The following is a 16241-nucleotide window of genomic DNA, read 5'->3' on the forward strand; positions in this document are numbered from 1 at the left end:
GAAGGCGACGTGCCACCGAGGTAAAGGAGATCTTTCTTTACTAAACCTTTTAGCTCTCAGCCCAGCTGTCCCCTGGGTGCTGACACAAGAGGAGGGCATGGACAAAGAGCTGAAATCAGGCCAGAGCCATGGCAGGGGGATCAGGTGACCACCCCATCATTACTTGCTGCATCGGAGGCATCGGCTGCTGTTGAAGCGCTGAACTCCGTGAGAATGCAATAGTAGGCACTGTATGCTAACTTAAAGCCTAATGTGTTATTCCTGGCTTTTATACACCTGGTTACCCTTGGATAAAGCTACATGATATTTATTACAGCAGGGCAAGACTGCTTTGTAATCTGAATATGCTGCATTCACACCAGCGACTCGAACAAAGTGTTTCTTCATTTCTCTGGCCCGTTAATGGTTTTCTCATAAGAAACCATGAAGTCAGTTTTGTTGTGTTTGTCAGCTGGGTTTTGACTGCGTGTACTTTGTTCCACAAAGGGGTTATTCAAAACCTCCCCTTCAGTCTTAATTAATTGCAGACCCGGTGGAAGGCGAGCCCAGTGGGGCTGGAGAGGTTCCCGTCTGGTTTCCATTTCCCCGCGTGTGGAATCACGGCTGGCTCCCGGCATGAGGGACGATGCTGGGATTGACAGGCACTCCTTGTTTATTGGCCAGCCCCCAGCCTGCACCCGGGGTGCTCATCAGGCAGCCTTGTGCTGGCAAAAGAGGGTGAAGATCCCCAACAACCCCAGCAGCTCCAGTGCTCTCCCCTTTGGATAAAGGCCCGCGTGGCTCTTTGGGAGACAAACTCCCCATTCACAGCACTTAAATCTTGTGCCATTTAGCTGTGCTTGCTTTCAGCTCCCAGTCTGCTCCAGGATTTCCTCTCTGCCAAGGTCTCCTACCAGGGAAGCACTCAAAGTGAGGGATTTCACTGCGGTCCCAGCACCTTCAAGATGCCACCATGTGTTTTGCTGCAGCTGTGAAAGTCAGACTGTGAGACAGCGACATTCCCTGTGAAAAAAATCCCTGTCCTTAATAAATGTACGTAGTGTCTGAGTACCCTGGCTGGCCTAAGCTCTTCAGAGCCTCCACCTATCCTTTTAATTTATGCATTTCATCTGCCTGCTGCAAATATAACCAAAGCCCAGAGAACACTTCTTTGCCCCAGGAGAATACTTTCTATTGAGCTTGGCTGTGCTGAGCTCTCTTTTGCAAATGAGTTATGAAGAGCAGACTCATAAAAGCAGGAGGCTCCTCCAAACGTTGCACAACAGCACGTCGGGATGAAAGGTGGACCCTCCCAAAAAACTCATCTCATTGCAAAGCATCAGGATTTTAAAAGTGTTGCAGAAATAGCCCATTCCAAAGAAGATTTGCATGGAAATATCATCTCCCTCAGGTACAAAGTGGGTCTCTCAATGAAGTCTGAGGCTCTATCTGCCTGCTGGGTTGACCCTGTGGGGAGAACAAGATGCAGGGAGCCACCCACTGCAAAACAAGGTGAGAAATCCAGCTGCCACCACACACAGCCCCTCATGGTTACACAATCCTTGTGCTGTGTTGAGTTGCAGGGTAAGAAACAAGGGAAAATGTGCTTTCTGCTCCCAGCAGCTTTCAGCAGGGTGAATCAAAAATCAGACATAAAAAATGCCCCAGGAAATGCCGAGGATGGTCCCAGCACAGCACAGAACAACAATTTGGCATTTGGCATTTTAGTGCCTCCTGCACAGACAGACAGGAGGATTTCTGAGCATTGCAGGAAAAGTGGATGCTGCAGAAGTAGAAATTATCCCAGCAGGTGAATGGGCAGCAGAGACAGAGCACAGAACTGAGACAGGATTTACTGACTGATAAATTCAATAATGATGTTGGGCTAGGACGTGCCAGGTCACAGAGCCACAGGATGGATCAGGCTGGAAGGGACCACAGTGGATCATCTGGTCCCACCTCCCTGCTCCAGCAGGGCCATCCCAGAGCACATGGCACAGGATTGTGTCCAGAGGGTTCTGGAATATCCCCAATGAGGGAGACTCCACACCCTCTCTGGTCTCTGTTCAGTGCTGGGTCACTGCCCAGCAAAGAAGTTCTTCCTCCTGTCCAGGTGGAACTTCCTGGGCATCAGTTCCTGCCCGTTCCTCTTGTGCCATTGCTGGGCCCCCCCGAGCAGAGCCTGGTCCATCCTCTGCCCCCTCCCTGCAGACCCTACAGACCTGGGGGAGGTCCCCTCTCAGTGTCTGCTCTGGAGGCTGAACAGCCCCAGCTCCCTCAGCCTTTCCTGCTCCCAGAGATGCTCCATCCCTTCGGCATCTTCATAGTCCTTATTCCATCACTCTCCTCTGAAAAGTGATTTCAGACACTTTCAAGGATGGAATCAGAAATCCCATAGTCAAATTAAGTGAAATGGGGTGAAGGTGTTTAGGAAGAGCTGTGTGGGCAGAGGGCTCTGGCACCAAGGGTTGTCCAGTTGCCCCCAGCCAGTGGAAGCTGGGCTGTGTCACACTGCAAAGGACCCAAGGAGATCAGCTCACCATGTGGGAGCACAGGCAGATTATTCCTGCCATGTGGCTGGTTCCTGAGGGAAGCTGAGAGGCTGTTTGGAGAGCTGTGCCTACGCTCTCCTGCTGTGCATGAAAGGAACAGAGCAAGAAGAGCTAAGGAAAGGATGTTCAGCTACACATCAAGCTGAGTATAAAAGTGATGCTGCCAAGAAAACTGTGTGAAAAGGCATTTCTGTGACCAGGACCTGCATGACAGGTCAAGCTGCTTGGGCTTGGTCTTTGGCACTCAGAGCTGTTTGGGTCTTTTTTCACATCTCTCCTTGGCATCCCAACTGCTCTAAGTGAAATTTCAGCATTGTCATTGATGGAAAAGCTCTTTGTATCAAGGTCTGGGTTCTAATAATAGTCCCTCCTCTTTGCTGGTGTTGGACTCTGTGGCTCTGAAAGAAATGGCTCTCTGGCAGGATGGTTATTTCACAGCCTGTAGCTCTTTTTTCTCCTCCTTTTGCTCCATGAAATTACAAAAGGGATTGTGTCTTACTTCAGCAGTTCAGAGCTCTTGGTCTGCTTCTTGTATCTCAAGGATAATTCCTCTTATTCCCTAGGCTGTGCTGCTGAAGGAATTTGCATCCCATCATGCTGATGCTTCAGGAAAACTTCTCCCTGATGTGCTGGCTTTTGAGGTGGAAGGGCTTTCTGAGAGAAATGGACTCTCCAGGTGTTGTTTATTTAAATTACCACGCAGCTCTAATTAATTATTAAGCAACCTATTGCACAATCACCTATTATCACAATCTGGTGAAAAATAAAGTCTTTAAACCAAAGTTCTTCTAAGAAATACAGTCCCTTAGTACAAAAGGAGAGTGAACTCCCAGGAAATCACGGCACAAGCAAGATGTAGCAAAAAATGGGAAAAACCAAGCAGGAAAAATGACAGTCTACAACCTTTTATACATACTGCAGAAAAATATTGAATATCCACATGGAACTACTAAATCCAGAGGGGGGGAAAAAAAAAACCTTTGGTCTGGTCCTGTTTTCCAAAGCACCCACCAACAAAGTTCAGGCACGTGACTCCACACAGAGATTTTGGGAGCTGAGGGGTTTGGGGATCATTTAGACATAAAAATTCTGTCTTAGTCAGTCCTCTGGGTGCAGGCAGCACACTCAGGCAGAAATGTTTGCTGTTACATATTGCAAACCTGGTGACCAATACAAAATACACAGAACCAAAACTTCAGTATGTTTGGAAGGTTGATTCTACATTAAGGCTTTTGCTGTCATAAAAATGTTGTAACAACAACAAAAAATCACAGCAGTTGAAGCTGACTACAGTCATTAGGCAAAAGTTTTATGTGACCACTTATTTAAAAAAAAAAAAAATCCCCTGTCTCACAGTCACAGCATCAGGTTTTGGGATGTGCTTGTGAAAGAACTGTGGCAGGTGAGTTGTAAGTCAGCAGAGCTCAAGGGTTTGATGTGAGACACATGAAAAAAACAGAAGAAGAAAAGGTGGAATGATGCTTTTTAGTCACATGAAGTACGCTGTCACTGTTGCAAGGCTTAGGGGTGATAAATAGAAACAGCTCCTAGTTCTTTTTTGTTTTTTTTTAGGAGCTTATTCAATTTGTTATTTGGTGTATTTTGTAGTTAATCAGAAAGGCACAGATGTGAGGGGTTTCTGTCCACCTCTCACTCAGCTAGAGGTGGAGTAGTTGGGGCATAATAACAAAATTTCTCTTCCCATCAGGTTTTCTCCTCTTTGGTAACAGCCTTGAACATTTGTTGATGCACAGCAACAGAAGAAGAAATGTTTTCTACCTGAGAGGCATTTAGTCAGACTTGGGGCACTGCTCTAATCAGAACTGTTAGATCTGTGTTTGCAGAGAAAGGGAGAAGTGCTGCAGCTTGTAAATTCTTTTTAAAATCAGGTGAAGTGTCTCCCAAGTGGGGCGAAAAAGCGGATTCAGCCTCAAAGAGATTGCCTGAGGAGGAGAAAAATAACTCCAGAATACACCTGAAAATGCTTTAAAGGAGATGTTGAAATGATAATATTTCAAAATGTACATAAAGTCTGTGTCCTGTTAACTTCCACTTGTTATGGGCTCAGCTTTTACTACAAACCACAGCACAGAGCTCTGAGGAACTCTTACAAAAAAAAAAGACAGAAGATCGTGAACTTCAGTTTCAAGGAAGAAAAAAGTCCAGCTGGAAAATAGTCACATGTAAATAGGACACTCAAGGATATCAAAAGCAATGAAAACAAACTTCTGTAATCAGTGGTGTAAACCATTTGCTCAGGGTGGTAAGAGAGAGGACAGAATTGTGTTTCAGACCACAGAGTCACTGATGGAGTGGCTCCATCACAAAATGATGGAGTTGAAATGATGAAGAAAGAAGCCCCATGTGTCTGCCCCAGTGATCAGTTCAGGATCTGCCCTCCTCTAAAGCCTGAGAAGTGTCAGCACAAGCTGAACCTGAAGCCTGAGTGATGTTTTTCTTGCCAACCTGTGTTAACATCTCCTTCTGTCAGACAGATTTAGTCGTGTTTCCAGGAACAGAGAGAGCACTGAAAGCCTGGGGGAGATTTCTGTACCAACCTACCCTTGAATTGGAACTGTTCTGTGGAATGGCAAGAAAGAAAAAAAAAAAAAAAGAAGAAAAAAAGAAAAATAAGAAGGAAAAGGAAAAGGAGAAGGAGGAGGAGAAGGAAAAGGAAAAGGAGAAGGAGAAGGAGAAGGAGAAGGAAAAGGAAAAGGAAAAGGAAAAGGAAAAGGAAAAGGAAAAGGAAAAGGAAAAGGAAAAGGAAAAGGAAAAGGAAAAGGAAAAGGAAAAGGAAAAGGAAAAGGAAAAGGAAAAGGAAAAGGAAAAGGAAAAGGAAAAGGAAAAGGAAAAGGAAAAGGAAAGGGAATGACCAGTGCCTCCCTCAGGGCGGGGAGTTCCACAAAGGGTGTGAGGACAAGAGCATCCTCCTGTCTCACAGGCCTCTTAACACCCAGTTTACAGCCTGAGGGGTCAGGGCTGCTCTGAGCAGAGGGTGTAAATGGTCTATTGATAACAGTTTCTGGGCAATGGCACGGAGGGCTATGGAATACACAGTTTTGGGTTACACCCATCCAGTGATGAGCTGGTCCCAGCTGTTCTAACCAGGACAGCGCTTAAGGCTGTAGCGATTCCTGCTCCCTCTGTGGCAGCGGCTTCTCCCTCGATCCGTCTTCTCTCGGCTTTTTTTCTCCTCCTGGATCAGGGCACTTCCTGTCTTTTCTGAGCTCGGTTTAATCTCGCGCCCCTCAGCCGCTTGCTGAGATCGGACGCTTTTAAGGCTTTTTTTCGGTAAAAGTGTCCCGAGTTTTAAAACAAACTCGTTCCGGACAATACCGAGTTGCCTTGTTACGAGGCTTTTAAAGCTACATCCTAATGTAGGTTGTGCCCCACGCGAAGGGCACCACCTGCGATATATTACTGTAAAATAAAGAGACAGGACTCAATAAAGAGGCAGGACTCGGCAGGTACGGCTGCGTAGCCAAAGCTTTATTTCCTTATAGCTGCCTGAACAATTCAGCGCAGCGCAGCACACATTGCTCATGTGCTGTCCAGGAACCAGAGGACATGTGTGAGCCTGACCAATGTCAGCACATGTGGCCCCGCAGGTTGTCCAGGAACTGCAACTCCCAGGCTGCACTCCTTGCATCCCTGTAAGGAACACGTCCTTACAGAGGAAGAAGAGGAAGAAGAAGAAGAGGAAGAAGAAGAAGAAGACGACGAAGAAGAAGGCCAAGAAGAAGAAGATGAAGAAGAAGAACACCAAGGAGAAGAAGGCCAACAAGAAGAAGACCAAGAAGAAGAGGAAGAAGATGCAGAGGAAGAAGAAGAAGAAGAGGAAGAAGAAGAAGAAGAAGGAAGGAAGAAGGTAGGGGAAAAAAATGGGTCGGCCAGACCGATGGGAAGCCCAGGATCCTGGGGGCTCCTTGCCCATCCTGCGGAAGCCTGAGGTCCATCCGCAGGTGGCAGAGGAGGCAAAGAGTGGGAGATGAGGAGAGAGAGAGAGAGAGAGAAGGAGCCACTCCTGGGAAGCAGCTGAGATGGGCTGAGCTCTGCACCCCTTATATACCCCTGGGGCAGGGCGGGGTCTGGGGTGTCACAAAGGTCTCTGGGCACACCCATGTCCCACGTCACAAAGGGTCCTGGAAGGTGCCTGTGTCACAAAGGGCCACCCCCGGCCCCCCATGGACAGCGGGACTGGACCTGGCTCGGGGCATCCTGTGGAGCAAATTGTGCAGCATCTCTGACAGAATCAGGTAGAGGGATCAATCTGGTTTAGAAAAGAAAGAAATCTTGTTTCCACACAAATCCTTTCGGAAGAAGAGATGTTGGATGAGGAAAAAAAAAAAAACAAAACCATCAGCAGTACTTTAGGCAACTAGATATTTCCAAGTTTGCCAGTGTGTGGCAGTGGTCCTTTAGCAATGGCAGTCACACAAGGCTGAACGCAGTCAAGTTTCATGCTTTGCTGTGGAAGGTCAGCTTGGAAGAGGACCCAGGCAGCCACTCACAGGGCACACAGAAGATTCAAAACAATCTTCCAGACAGCAATTAAATAAAACCATGTTAAAAACCAAAAAAATTGCTGCAAGACTTACAGTAGCTTGACCTGAGGTGTGACAGAAACGAATTGCTAATAAAACATGCCGAGGAGGAGCAGTGTAAAGGATGCTTTTAACGCTTTTTACAATAAAATAGTTTTCATGAACAGCTCATGTATCTCCCAGGGTCCCTCAGATGTGCTGCTGCCTTGTGATTCTACCCTCATTAATGGTCTGCAACCCCCCCTACAACCAATGTTGAACAATTAACAATTCAGTACTTCTCCAGGACAATCACCTTCTTTGAAATACACCCTGAAGTGCACCATGTTTGAGTATGGGGCACAGCTGAAAGCCACCGAGGGTTGGGAATCTCACTGCCTTTTGGAAATTCCCTTGGAAAAATCTGCCTTGTTTACAACTCCAGCTCTCAAGGACTGCAGGGGCACTGCTTTGGCAGCGGCCTTTGAATGTGTAATCTTGGAAATGTCCATGCAGCTTCTGCCTCATCCCAGAGGCACCTGGTGTGCAGCATCCACAGGGACCAAGGAGAGGGGCAGAGGCACAGGAGCCACTCCTGCTTCTGCTTGCACAGGGATCTCTTTGCTGACCCAGATGTTTAAAATGATAAATGATAAAATCCAGAGGTTGTGGCATGCAAAATGGAGAGACAGCCGAGGTCTGGCAGTAGGTGCTCCTTTGTATGACTGTCCCGACCCCTGGGAGATGGTGAAAGCAGAGAAATAGTGACATCAAGCTGGTTGAAAAAGTGGCTGGCAATCAAGGTTTGCTGGGGGAGTAAGACAGGGGAGTGAAAAGCTCTTCTTGGAGCAGGGGAGTGATGGGTGAGTGGTCCAGTTGTCCCTTTTCTGCTCTTCCAAGAGGTGATAGTGTTGGATGCCAACCAGTGAATTTGCTGCACTGTAACAATCGGTTTACGTTTTGTTCTCCTTTTTGTCACTGCTCTCAAGAACTCAGCGGTATCCCTGCAGGATGGGAGGGAGGGGGGTGTGGCTTCCACGGCAAGCAAGAGCTCCGTGTGTGCTCCCAAGAGGTGCTGTCACTGGACGAGGGGGGGTACGAGGGAAAGGGGAGAGGGAGAAGTGAAAGAATCCCTGGATTCAGAGCCGGATTCACACTCAGCCTGATAATTTGAAGGTGAAGTGGTAGTTAGTGCCATTGAATGGTATTTACAAGCACTTCAGGGCCTATGCAGAGCACTGAGACTGCTCTGCAGAGACTGTGCTTGCAAATGGTTCCCTTGGCGTTGGGGTGGGATGTGCCTGTAAGAGACTCTGTGCACATTTCCAATGAGGCATTGACAGGTAGCAGGACCTAAACCACCACCTTTTTTTCTTTTTTTGGGGGGGATGAAAACACAGCGGAAAGCTTTCCTAAGAAGGAACTATCTGAAATGCTTCTGCTGACACCCCTTCCCCCTCCCTTTCATCCGGTGGGAAGGACAGCACGTACCAGCCAGCTCCTGAGCCCCACACAGCCCCTCTCTCGCTCCCCAGAGAACTGGGAAGCTAAAAGTGAGAAAACCTGTGGGTTGAGCTGAAGACAGTTTAAGAGGCAAAGCAAAAGCCACATACACAAGCAAGGCAGAATTCCCCACTTCCCGTGGCAGGCAGGTGTTCAGCCAAGCCCAGGAAAGCTGGGATCCATCACGTGTAACAGGGACTTGGGGAGACAAATGCCATCACTCCAAACTTCCTCCCTTCCTTCTTCCCTCCTCTCCATATGGTGTGGGATATCCCCGTGGTCAGTTGGGGTCAGCTGTCCTGGCTGTGTCCTCTCCCAGCTCCCTGTGCACCGCCAGCCCACTCACCTGTGGGGTGGACTGAAGAGCAGAAAAGCCCCTGATGGTGTTTAATCGCTGCTCAGCAACAACTAAAACACCCCTGGATTATCAACACTGATTCCAGCACAAATCCAAACCACAGCCCCACACCAGCTGCTATGGAGAAAGTCAACTCTGAGTCAAAACCAGCCCAGGCAGTGATTCCTTTATCTTTGACACAGCTTTATTGCAGGGATCCTACTCCAGCTGGGAGGAGGACAGTAAGAAAGAGAGCTGGACTTCCACAACAGGGACACCTGACCCTGCAATGCCTTGGCACTTCAGAAAAGGGAACATGAAACCACAGTACTTTAAAAAGCAAGTACTGAGAAGGGCAGTGGTTTGAGAAGAAATGCCTTTGGGTGTCTCTTGGTTTTGAGGAATGACAAGCTGCTTCTCCTGCCAGCTGTAGCAGGAGCTCCCTCGGTCGTTTATCATGAGCTTCACCTCCATGGATCAAGCCCTACTGTTTCTCCCTTGCAGATGGACAGACATGGAGCCTCATGGACCTTCCCTGATGTTGGTTGAGGCATTTGAACAGAAATCACAGTGTTGATGCCACTTACAAGTTGGCCAACACAAAAGTGAATACAACACAAGTGCAAGGAAGGCTGGATCTCAAGGGCTGTGTCCAGTTTTGGGCCCTCATGGAAGAGAGACATGGAGGGGCCGGAGCTTGTGCAGGGAAGGGAACAGAGCTGGGAAGGGGCTGGAGCAGCAGGAGGGGCTGAGGGAGCTGGGGGGGCTCAGCCTGGAGAAAAGGAGGCTCAGGGGGGACCTTCTGGCTCTGCAACCCCCTGACAGGAGGGGGGAGCCGGGGGGGGGTCGGGCTCTACTCCCAGGGAACAAGGGACAGGAGGAGAGGGAACGGCCTCCAGCTGTGCCAGGGGAGGCTCAGGTTGGACAGGAGGAGGAATTTGTTGCTGGAAAGGGTGGTGAGGCCTTGGCAGGGGCTGCCCAGGGAGGTTTGGAGTGCCCATCCCTGGAGGTGTCCCAGGAAGGCCTGGCCGTGGCACTCAGTGCTCTGGGCTGGGGGACAAGGTGGGCATCGGGCACAGGGTGGACTCGATGATCTGGGAGGGCTTTTCCAACCTCAATGATTCTGGGATTCTGTGAAGGTGCCCCCCAGAGGTGTCACCCTGCCCTGCTCATTGGTGTGGTCAGTGCAGGGACACCCGTGGCAGAGAACTTGAACTCCACGGGAGGTTCCTCACTGTGACATTTTGGGGACGATGCAGCACGTCTGTGACACGGGCCTCTCCCGAACATAGATGGCGCAGCAGTTTAACGAATATCAAACCCTTAATTCCAAGGCCCTGGCCCTGAAGCTCCACAGGCTGCTCTGCTCCAGCTCGGTGCCTGCACTGGCACAACCACCCCGGGTTTGAAAACGGTGGCAGGCAGCTGGGGAGAAAAATCACCTGTAAACCCACAGCATCTCCAACTAAAACAGTGTGTCTGGCCGTGCCCTGAGACTGCAGGCTCTGCCTGACCACAGGCCTGCTGGTCTGTCCTGCTCCTGCAGATGCAGCAGTGAAATGAGTGTTTAAAATCCAGCAAGAGGCTGCCAGAGCCCTCAAAACCTTCTCATTCCTCATGGCAGTTAAGGGATTTTGCCTTCCTAATCACCCTGTGATAGGGAAGGCAAGCATTCTCCTTTGGCCAGCTGTAAACAGATCTGTGGGATTAAGTGACTGGAGTAAGGTAACTCAGGAACCTGTGGTCGAACCGGAAATTTTGGGATGGGTCTGTGAGCCCTGGCCTGGCTCCCTGCTGTCATCAGCAGACTACCTGCCTGAACCAATAAGCAAATTTGCATCTTCTAAGTGCCTATCACATCACTGAGCTCGGGGATTTGCACTGCTGTCTCAAGTTCCTGATTTCTATTATTAGGTCTATTATATATTTCTGCGTGTTGGATTTGCCGTAGTAAGAGATAATAAAAGATACAAAGAGATAATATTGTATCCCCAGACTCTATTTCAATGTGACTGTGACAGTAAGGGTATGAAAACTGTGCTTAAACCGGGCTGTTATTTTAATATATCTACTTTCCCAAGCTGTAAAATCCAGAAAAAGGAGCTATAACTGGAGGTGGTTGCAGTGCAGATATACATTGAGTTTCACTGTAAATGAATTGGTAGAAAATTGGGAGGGAACACGGCTGAATGAACAGGGAGATGATACTGTTGGGTAATTTAATTTTGATTTCCTTCCGTTTGGTGGATGTGTTTCTTTAGCTTTAGTTTGTGTCAACACTGTATTTCACAATGCAGTTGTGAACTGTATTTCACAATGCAGTTTTTTACTGGTGCGGGTGCAGATCTTTCTCCTTTGATAGCAGGACACCGGAGGTTTGTTTGCCCCCTAGGATTGTTTGGAGAGTGTCTCATTTGAATGAGGAAGAGTATTCCACAAGCTGCCACTTGTTGTAGCTCTGCCGAGGTGGGGCACGGCAGGGAAAAATGCAGGGCATGTTGATCACTCATCCCAAGGCTTTATCTGGAGGGCATTCCTTCTGCGAGGCACACTTCTTGCCCTAAGGAAAAGGAGACATTTCCCCTACAGCAATGTTTAACTATTAAAATTCCCCCTCCACAATTTCTCTAGGAAATACCCAGGAGCGTTTGCCCACCTCACCAGGTTAATCAGGATCTTCTGGTTGCACACTGAAGGTACCTTCTGCCCTGCTTCCAAACCATGCAAAAGCACAATGGATGGTGTAACATGGTTGCTTTGTTACTCTCTAATAACAATTTTCTTCCTTTGCAATCTCTGATTTCATTGAGGTGGCTGCTGTCCTATTTTTAGAGGGAATTTTCGGCTGAGGTCTCTCACAGCTGGTTAAAATGTGTAGCTAAAAAGTGTGTAAAACAAATCCCAAGGGAGAAGCAAGACCCATCCTAAACAAACTTTGCTGAACAGATTAGATTTCAAGGAGTAACAGAGTTTATAATAGGGAGTATTTGCTTTAAGGGCTGCCAAGGATAAATCAGGAAGGAGAAAGGCTCACGAGGTAGCAGGATGAGTGGAGGAGATCTTAGGAATATGGGAAGAAAAGCAAACCACCATGAAGTGAAGCTGGACAAAGAAACAGAACACAAATATAGGAAAACAGGTTAACAGTTGTGATGGAGAACTGGGTAAAGAATATTGAAACAAAAATCCACTCAGATTTGTTCATATAATTAAAGAAACTTGCTGAACTGTTCTTGCTTTCCATTTGCTTGTGCTGGTCATGAGTGTTCAACCAACCGAGCTGTGGCTCAAAGAGTGATTCTTTCAAAGCTGCAGGTACAAGTATTTGCACAAGCAAACAGCAAACTCATGTCGTGTTAATATTAGCACTGCAATGACTTGCCTCTTCCTCCAGTCAGGAAATGGAAACAATGGCACAAAACTTAATGTGACCAACAGAACTTAATTGCCAACAGCAAATGGTCCCAGGGAACTGTTTAAGAACAATTGATGGATGCAAACTGGGAGATTGCATCACTTTGAGTCACAAAGGAGTCTATGGAAATAGAAGTGTTGCTGGTTATTCCAAAGATAGAAAGTCATGGTGTCACTGGATAAGCTGACATAAACATGTAAACACCTTTGGTCAGGGGGAAATGAGGGTAATGGTGATGTGGAGGGGAAAAGAACCAGAATCTGAAGGGCAGTGTGAAGGCAAAATGACTGATGGGGGGAGGAAACAAGGGAATTTGGAAATCTGATAAGAAAACTGGCATCGCAGTGCTCTTTCTAAGTAGAAGTGCCCAGAAATTGAACAGCCTGTTGTTTCACCAATACCAGTGTCAGGCTCACTGGGCTGCCCCTTCCTCCCTCGTGAATGAACTTTAGATGATGTTTGCTCTTTTCCAGCACTGCTGCATCACTGCATCATTTTCCCTGCCTCCTGACACAACAGGTGACTAAAGATAGCAACTCTTTCCTACGCAGTTCCTTGACAGCTGGCAGTGAATGACCCGTGTCCCTGCAGATGTATTTTTGGTTCAGTTATTCCCTCAGTTGTGTTTCACTAATCCTAAGTCCTATTATCTCCCAGGCTCCTGCTCCCTTCACCTGTACAGTGACTGTAACTGCCCAGGGTTTCCCTCATTCCAGTAGTTTACCTGAACCCTTAGAGGGCTTTTGTGCTTTTTCTGTCTCCTCACTCCATTACTTTCATTTTTGTGTGTTTTCCTTGTCTTTCTAAGGCCTTAGAAAAACCCTTCTTTGTGATCTGGCCCCCAGTGCTCCTTGCCAGCCCTGCTCTGGAGGTGAGGGGGAGAAAAATGCTGCTCCTAGGGTGTTTTTTTTTTGGGATTGAATCTCAATGAAGACTCCAGGAACACCTGGCAGGTGTAGCCAAAATAGAGCTGTTTACTGGGGGGGAGTGCAAACCGGGAAAACACACGCGGTGCCTCCCGCCGGTGGCTGAAAAAAATGGGAAAAACCACTTTGATGAAGTATTAAAAGGTTGTTTTGCTTTCACAGATTCCACAGAAAATTCACTACAGCCAGAAATTAAAATACCAGTCCATACACAATGGCAGTATTGACTCCAGGAGTGTAAGGGAGGCACTTGGGATCACGCCCCCATCTTTCTGGGTCTCTTTTTTGACTATATAGGGAATTTGGTCAGCTAACTGTGGTCTTGAATCACGCCCACGGCAGATGACTAATGCTGCCCTAAACAGAGATTTGTAGTACAAACCCTCACCATTTCCACTGAATGGAGCTGGTGCCCTGGCAGGCTGTGGTGCTGGCACAGAGTGCCAAAGGGGGTGACCTCGGCCAGGCCAGTGGCTCCCTCTCATCCCAACCACTCCAGGAGAAATGGCCAGTGGAGGAAAGCCCTCCTGAGCTGGGACAGCGATGCCAACCACTTCGCTCTGGGGATTATTTAGTGGCACCCTCCCTGCTCCGTGCCTTCCCAGGTGGATGGTGCTTGTGGGAGCTGGATACAGCCAGGCTTCCTCCTTCTGCTCCCAGGCTTTTTGGGGGAACAAATACTGGGGAGCAAGAGTGGCTTGCTCTCAGGTAGAGGGGTTGGTGAGAAGGAGGGGAAGGGGCTGTGGAGCTCTCCAATGCTTCTCCCCACGCTGTGGGCAGTGCTGATGCCTTACCCCGTAGCTAATCCCAGTTTATCCCAGGTTTCTTCAACATCCACCTTAGAGTTTCCTTTTTTTTTTTTTTTAAATCCAGATCTTTATCTTTTGCTTGTTTGTCCAGTTTTTGGGAGAAACCTCCTCTCTTGAGCCTCCCCAGGACGGGCAGAGCCCTGACTGAGCCCCCATCACCTCTTTTCAAGCCCCGAGCACTCACCATCCCTTCTGGAGCCCAGAATACACTTCCTAGAGAGGAACGAGATGGGAACCTCGGTGCTGAGGCTGCCTGGCTGCTGGTGGTACCAGGGGGGATGTATCTGGGGGGTTGCTGAGAGCACAACCAAAGCAAGAGGCTCCCTCAGTAAAGATCACTGAGCAGCTCCTGTCTCCCAGCGAATTCTGGCCCACTTTCCCGGTTAATCTCTTTTCCAGCAGTGCTGTCACACCTTCCCATTCTCTTTCCTCGCAGCCGCTTCAGTTTTCAAGCTGTTTGTGGCGAGGATGTAATTATTTAAGTTGCTCTCCGTAGTTACATGCGGGCTGTAAAACCAAGGGCTTGAAACAGTGCCCCAGCCTAGATAATGGGCCCTGGAATCTGAAAGGCTGAATTCCAGCGCAGGTAAATTTGCAGCTGGCTACAAATGTCACCAAATTCCTGCTGAGCCACCAAAATTCCTGAAATGCTCCTGAAAACCTTTTTAACGCATTTGAGTCCCTCTTTCTCCTGTTTTGGTTTCATGGACAGGGCTGTGGCAATGAACCTGTGTCTGCCCCAGAGGTCGGTGCTACAGGAGGGTGATTGTCGCTCATTAAGCACTTAGAAAGAGAAAAAAAAAAAAAGCCTCTTGAACACACATTGAAACCAAGCTTTTGAATTGAAAATGCACTCGGCGTAGGGTAGTTTGTTGATTCAAAACTCACGTGAGGAGAATAAAAACCCCTAGAAAGTCGTGGAAGTGTGGTCTGACAGACTTTCCATCTGTAAAATGCTCGAAGTTCAGAGCCTGGCAGGGCTCAAAAGCCTTGGCAGAGCTGCTGGGGAAGCTGCTGGAGGGCACACCTTGTGCCAGCTGGGCTCTGCTCACCTGTGCCAGACCAGAGGTGACGGGGTTTGCCAGGAATAGAAGCCCTGGTCTTCTGCCAGCTTGTATAAATACTGTTCCCGACAGAAAAACAATAAAGTCGTCGTTTTTCCCCACCTGCGAGCCATGAGGGAAAATCAGGGGCACTCCTTTTACAGCGGTGCTTCCCTTTGATGGCTCCGGTTCTTATCAGCACAGCTCTGCCAAGTGGCTGGAGATACTCCGGGTTTGGTGTTTGAGATCCCAGAGCTCAGAAATAAACGTGGGTAAGAACAGGCAGGACAGCAAATGCAGTTTTCTTCTCATTTCATTGAGTCACCTGGTACCTGATCCTCAGGGCAATGTGAATGAAAAATTCAAGTGGGCAGGCAGCTCAACATGCAAAACCCCATCTATTCTGTGTAAAGCAAGCAAAGACCTGGCTTTTTGGGCTGGATCCACTTGAAGCAGGGCTGGAGGAGCACAAGACTGGAGACAGGGAGGTTGTAAATCCCCACTCCCGTCCCTGTTGCTCAGCCTCACTGTCCCCACCTACGTGGCAGCAAAACCACCCACGAGCTCTGCAAAGTCCTCTCACATTTTTCACACTTTGCCTTTTTCATAAAACTGAGCTCCAGCACTTCCAGCCCCGCCAGTGGAGAAGGTCAGGGCTGCTCTCAAGAGCTGGGTGTTTCCACAGAGTGAAAAAGCAGCCCTAAACCCAAGTCCCCAGCAGGAAACATTTCTTACTCATGCCCTGCTCATACGTTACTCTGCCCCAGCAGCCAAGCTCATGGAGAGAAAACGTCCCTGCCGGCCACGGGGATGGGCTCCAGGTGTGAGAAAGTCCATGGGCTGAGAGCAAACAGAGCACTCTCACAAAGGGAAAGGAGGCTCAGGAGCTACCTGCTCTGGGGAGGCTGAGCCCTGCAGTCCCAGACAAGCTGCTCTCACTTTGTTTCAGTCTTCCCGCCCAAGGAAAGAGAATAATATTTGCTCGCCGCCCTCGCCGGGGCGTTGGGAGATGGCAAGGAATGTCTGCACAGTGCTGCAAACATAGAAGGTGTTAGAAAAATGTGAGGCCTTTAGGTGCCAAACAGTGTATTTGAACACTGCAGGAAAGGGAAACACGGCGCTCAGACAGCCGTGGGGCGAAGCAAGACAGGTTT

At 48.5% G+C, this 16241-nt stretch overlaps 2 long non-coding RNA genes across 3 annotated transcripts; both read left to right on the forward strand.

Moving 5' to 3' along the window:
• The first annotated feature begins 6580 nt into the window (after positions 1–6580).
• Positions 6581–9531, forward strand: LOC135410390 (uncharacterized). Its single transcript, XR_010428657.1, has 2 exons — positions 6581–6787; positions 9098–9531. It is a non-coding gene; the product is annotated as an uncharacterized LOC135410390 (long non-coding RNA).
• A 511-nt stretch (positions 9532–10042) lies between these two features.
• LOC135410387 (uncharacterized) lies at positions 10043–13450 on the forward strand. Of its 2 annotated transcripts, none has more exons than XR_010428654.1 (4): positions 10043–10619; positions 12783–12828; positions 13118–13180; positions 13398–13450. It is a non-coding gene; the product is annotated as an uncharacterized LOC135410387 (long non-coding RNA). The 2 variants fall into 2 exon arrangements; XR_010428653.1 differs by lacking the exon at positions 10043–10619 and adding an exon at positions 10626–12505.
• The last annotated feature ends 2791 nt before the right edge of the window (positions 13451–16241 follow it).

This window comes from Pseudopipra pipra, chromosome 2 (genome assembly GCF_036250125.1).
Source record: "Pseudopipra pipra isolate bDixPip1 chromosome 2, bDixPip1.hap1, whole genome shotgun sequence".
NCBI lineage: Eukaryota > Metazoa > Chordata > Aves > Passeriformes > Pipridae > Pseudopipra > Pseudopipra pipra.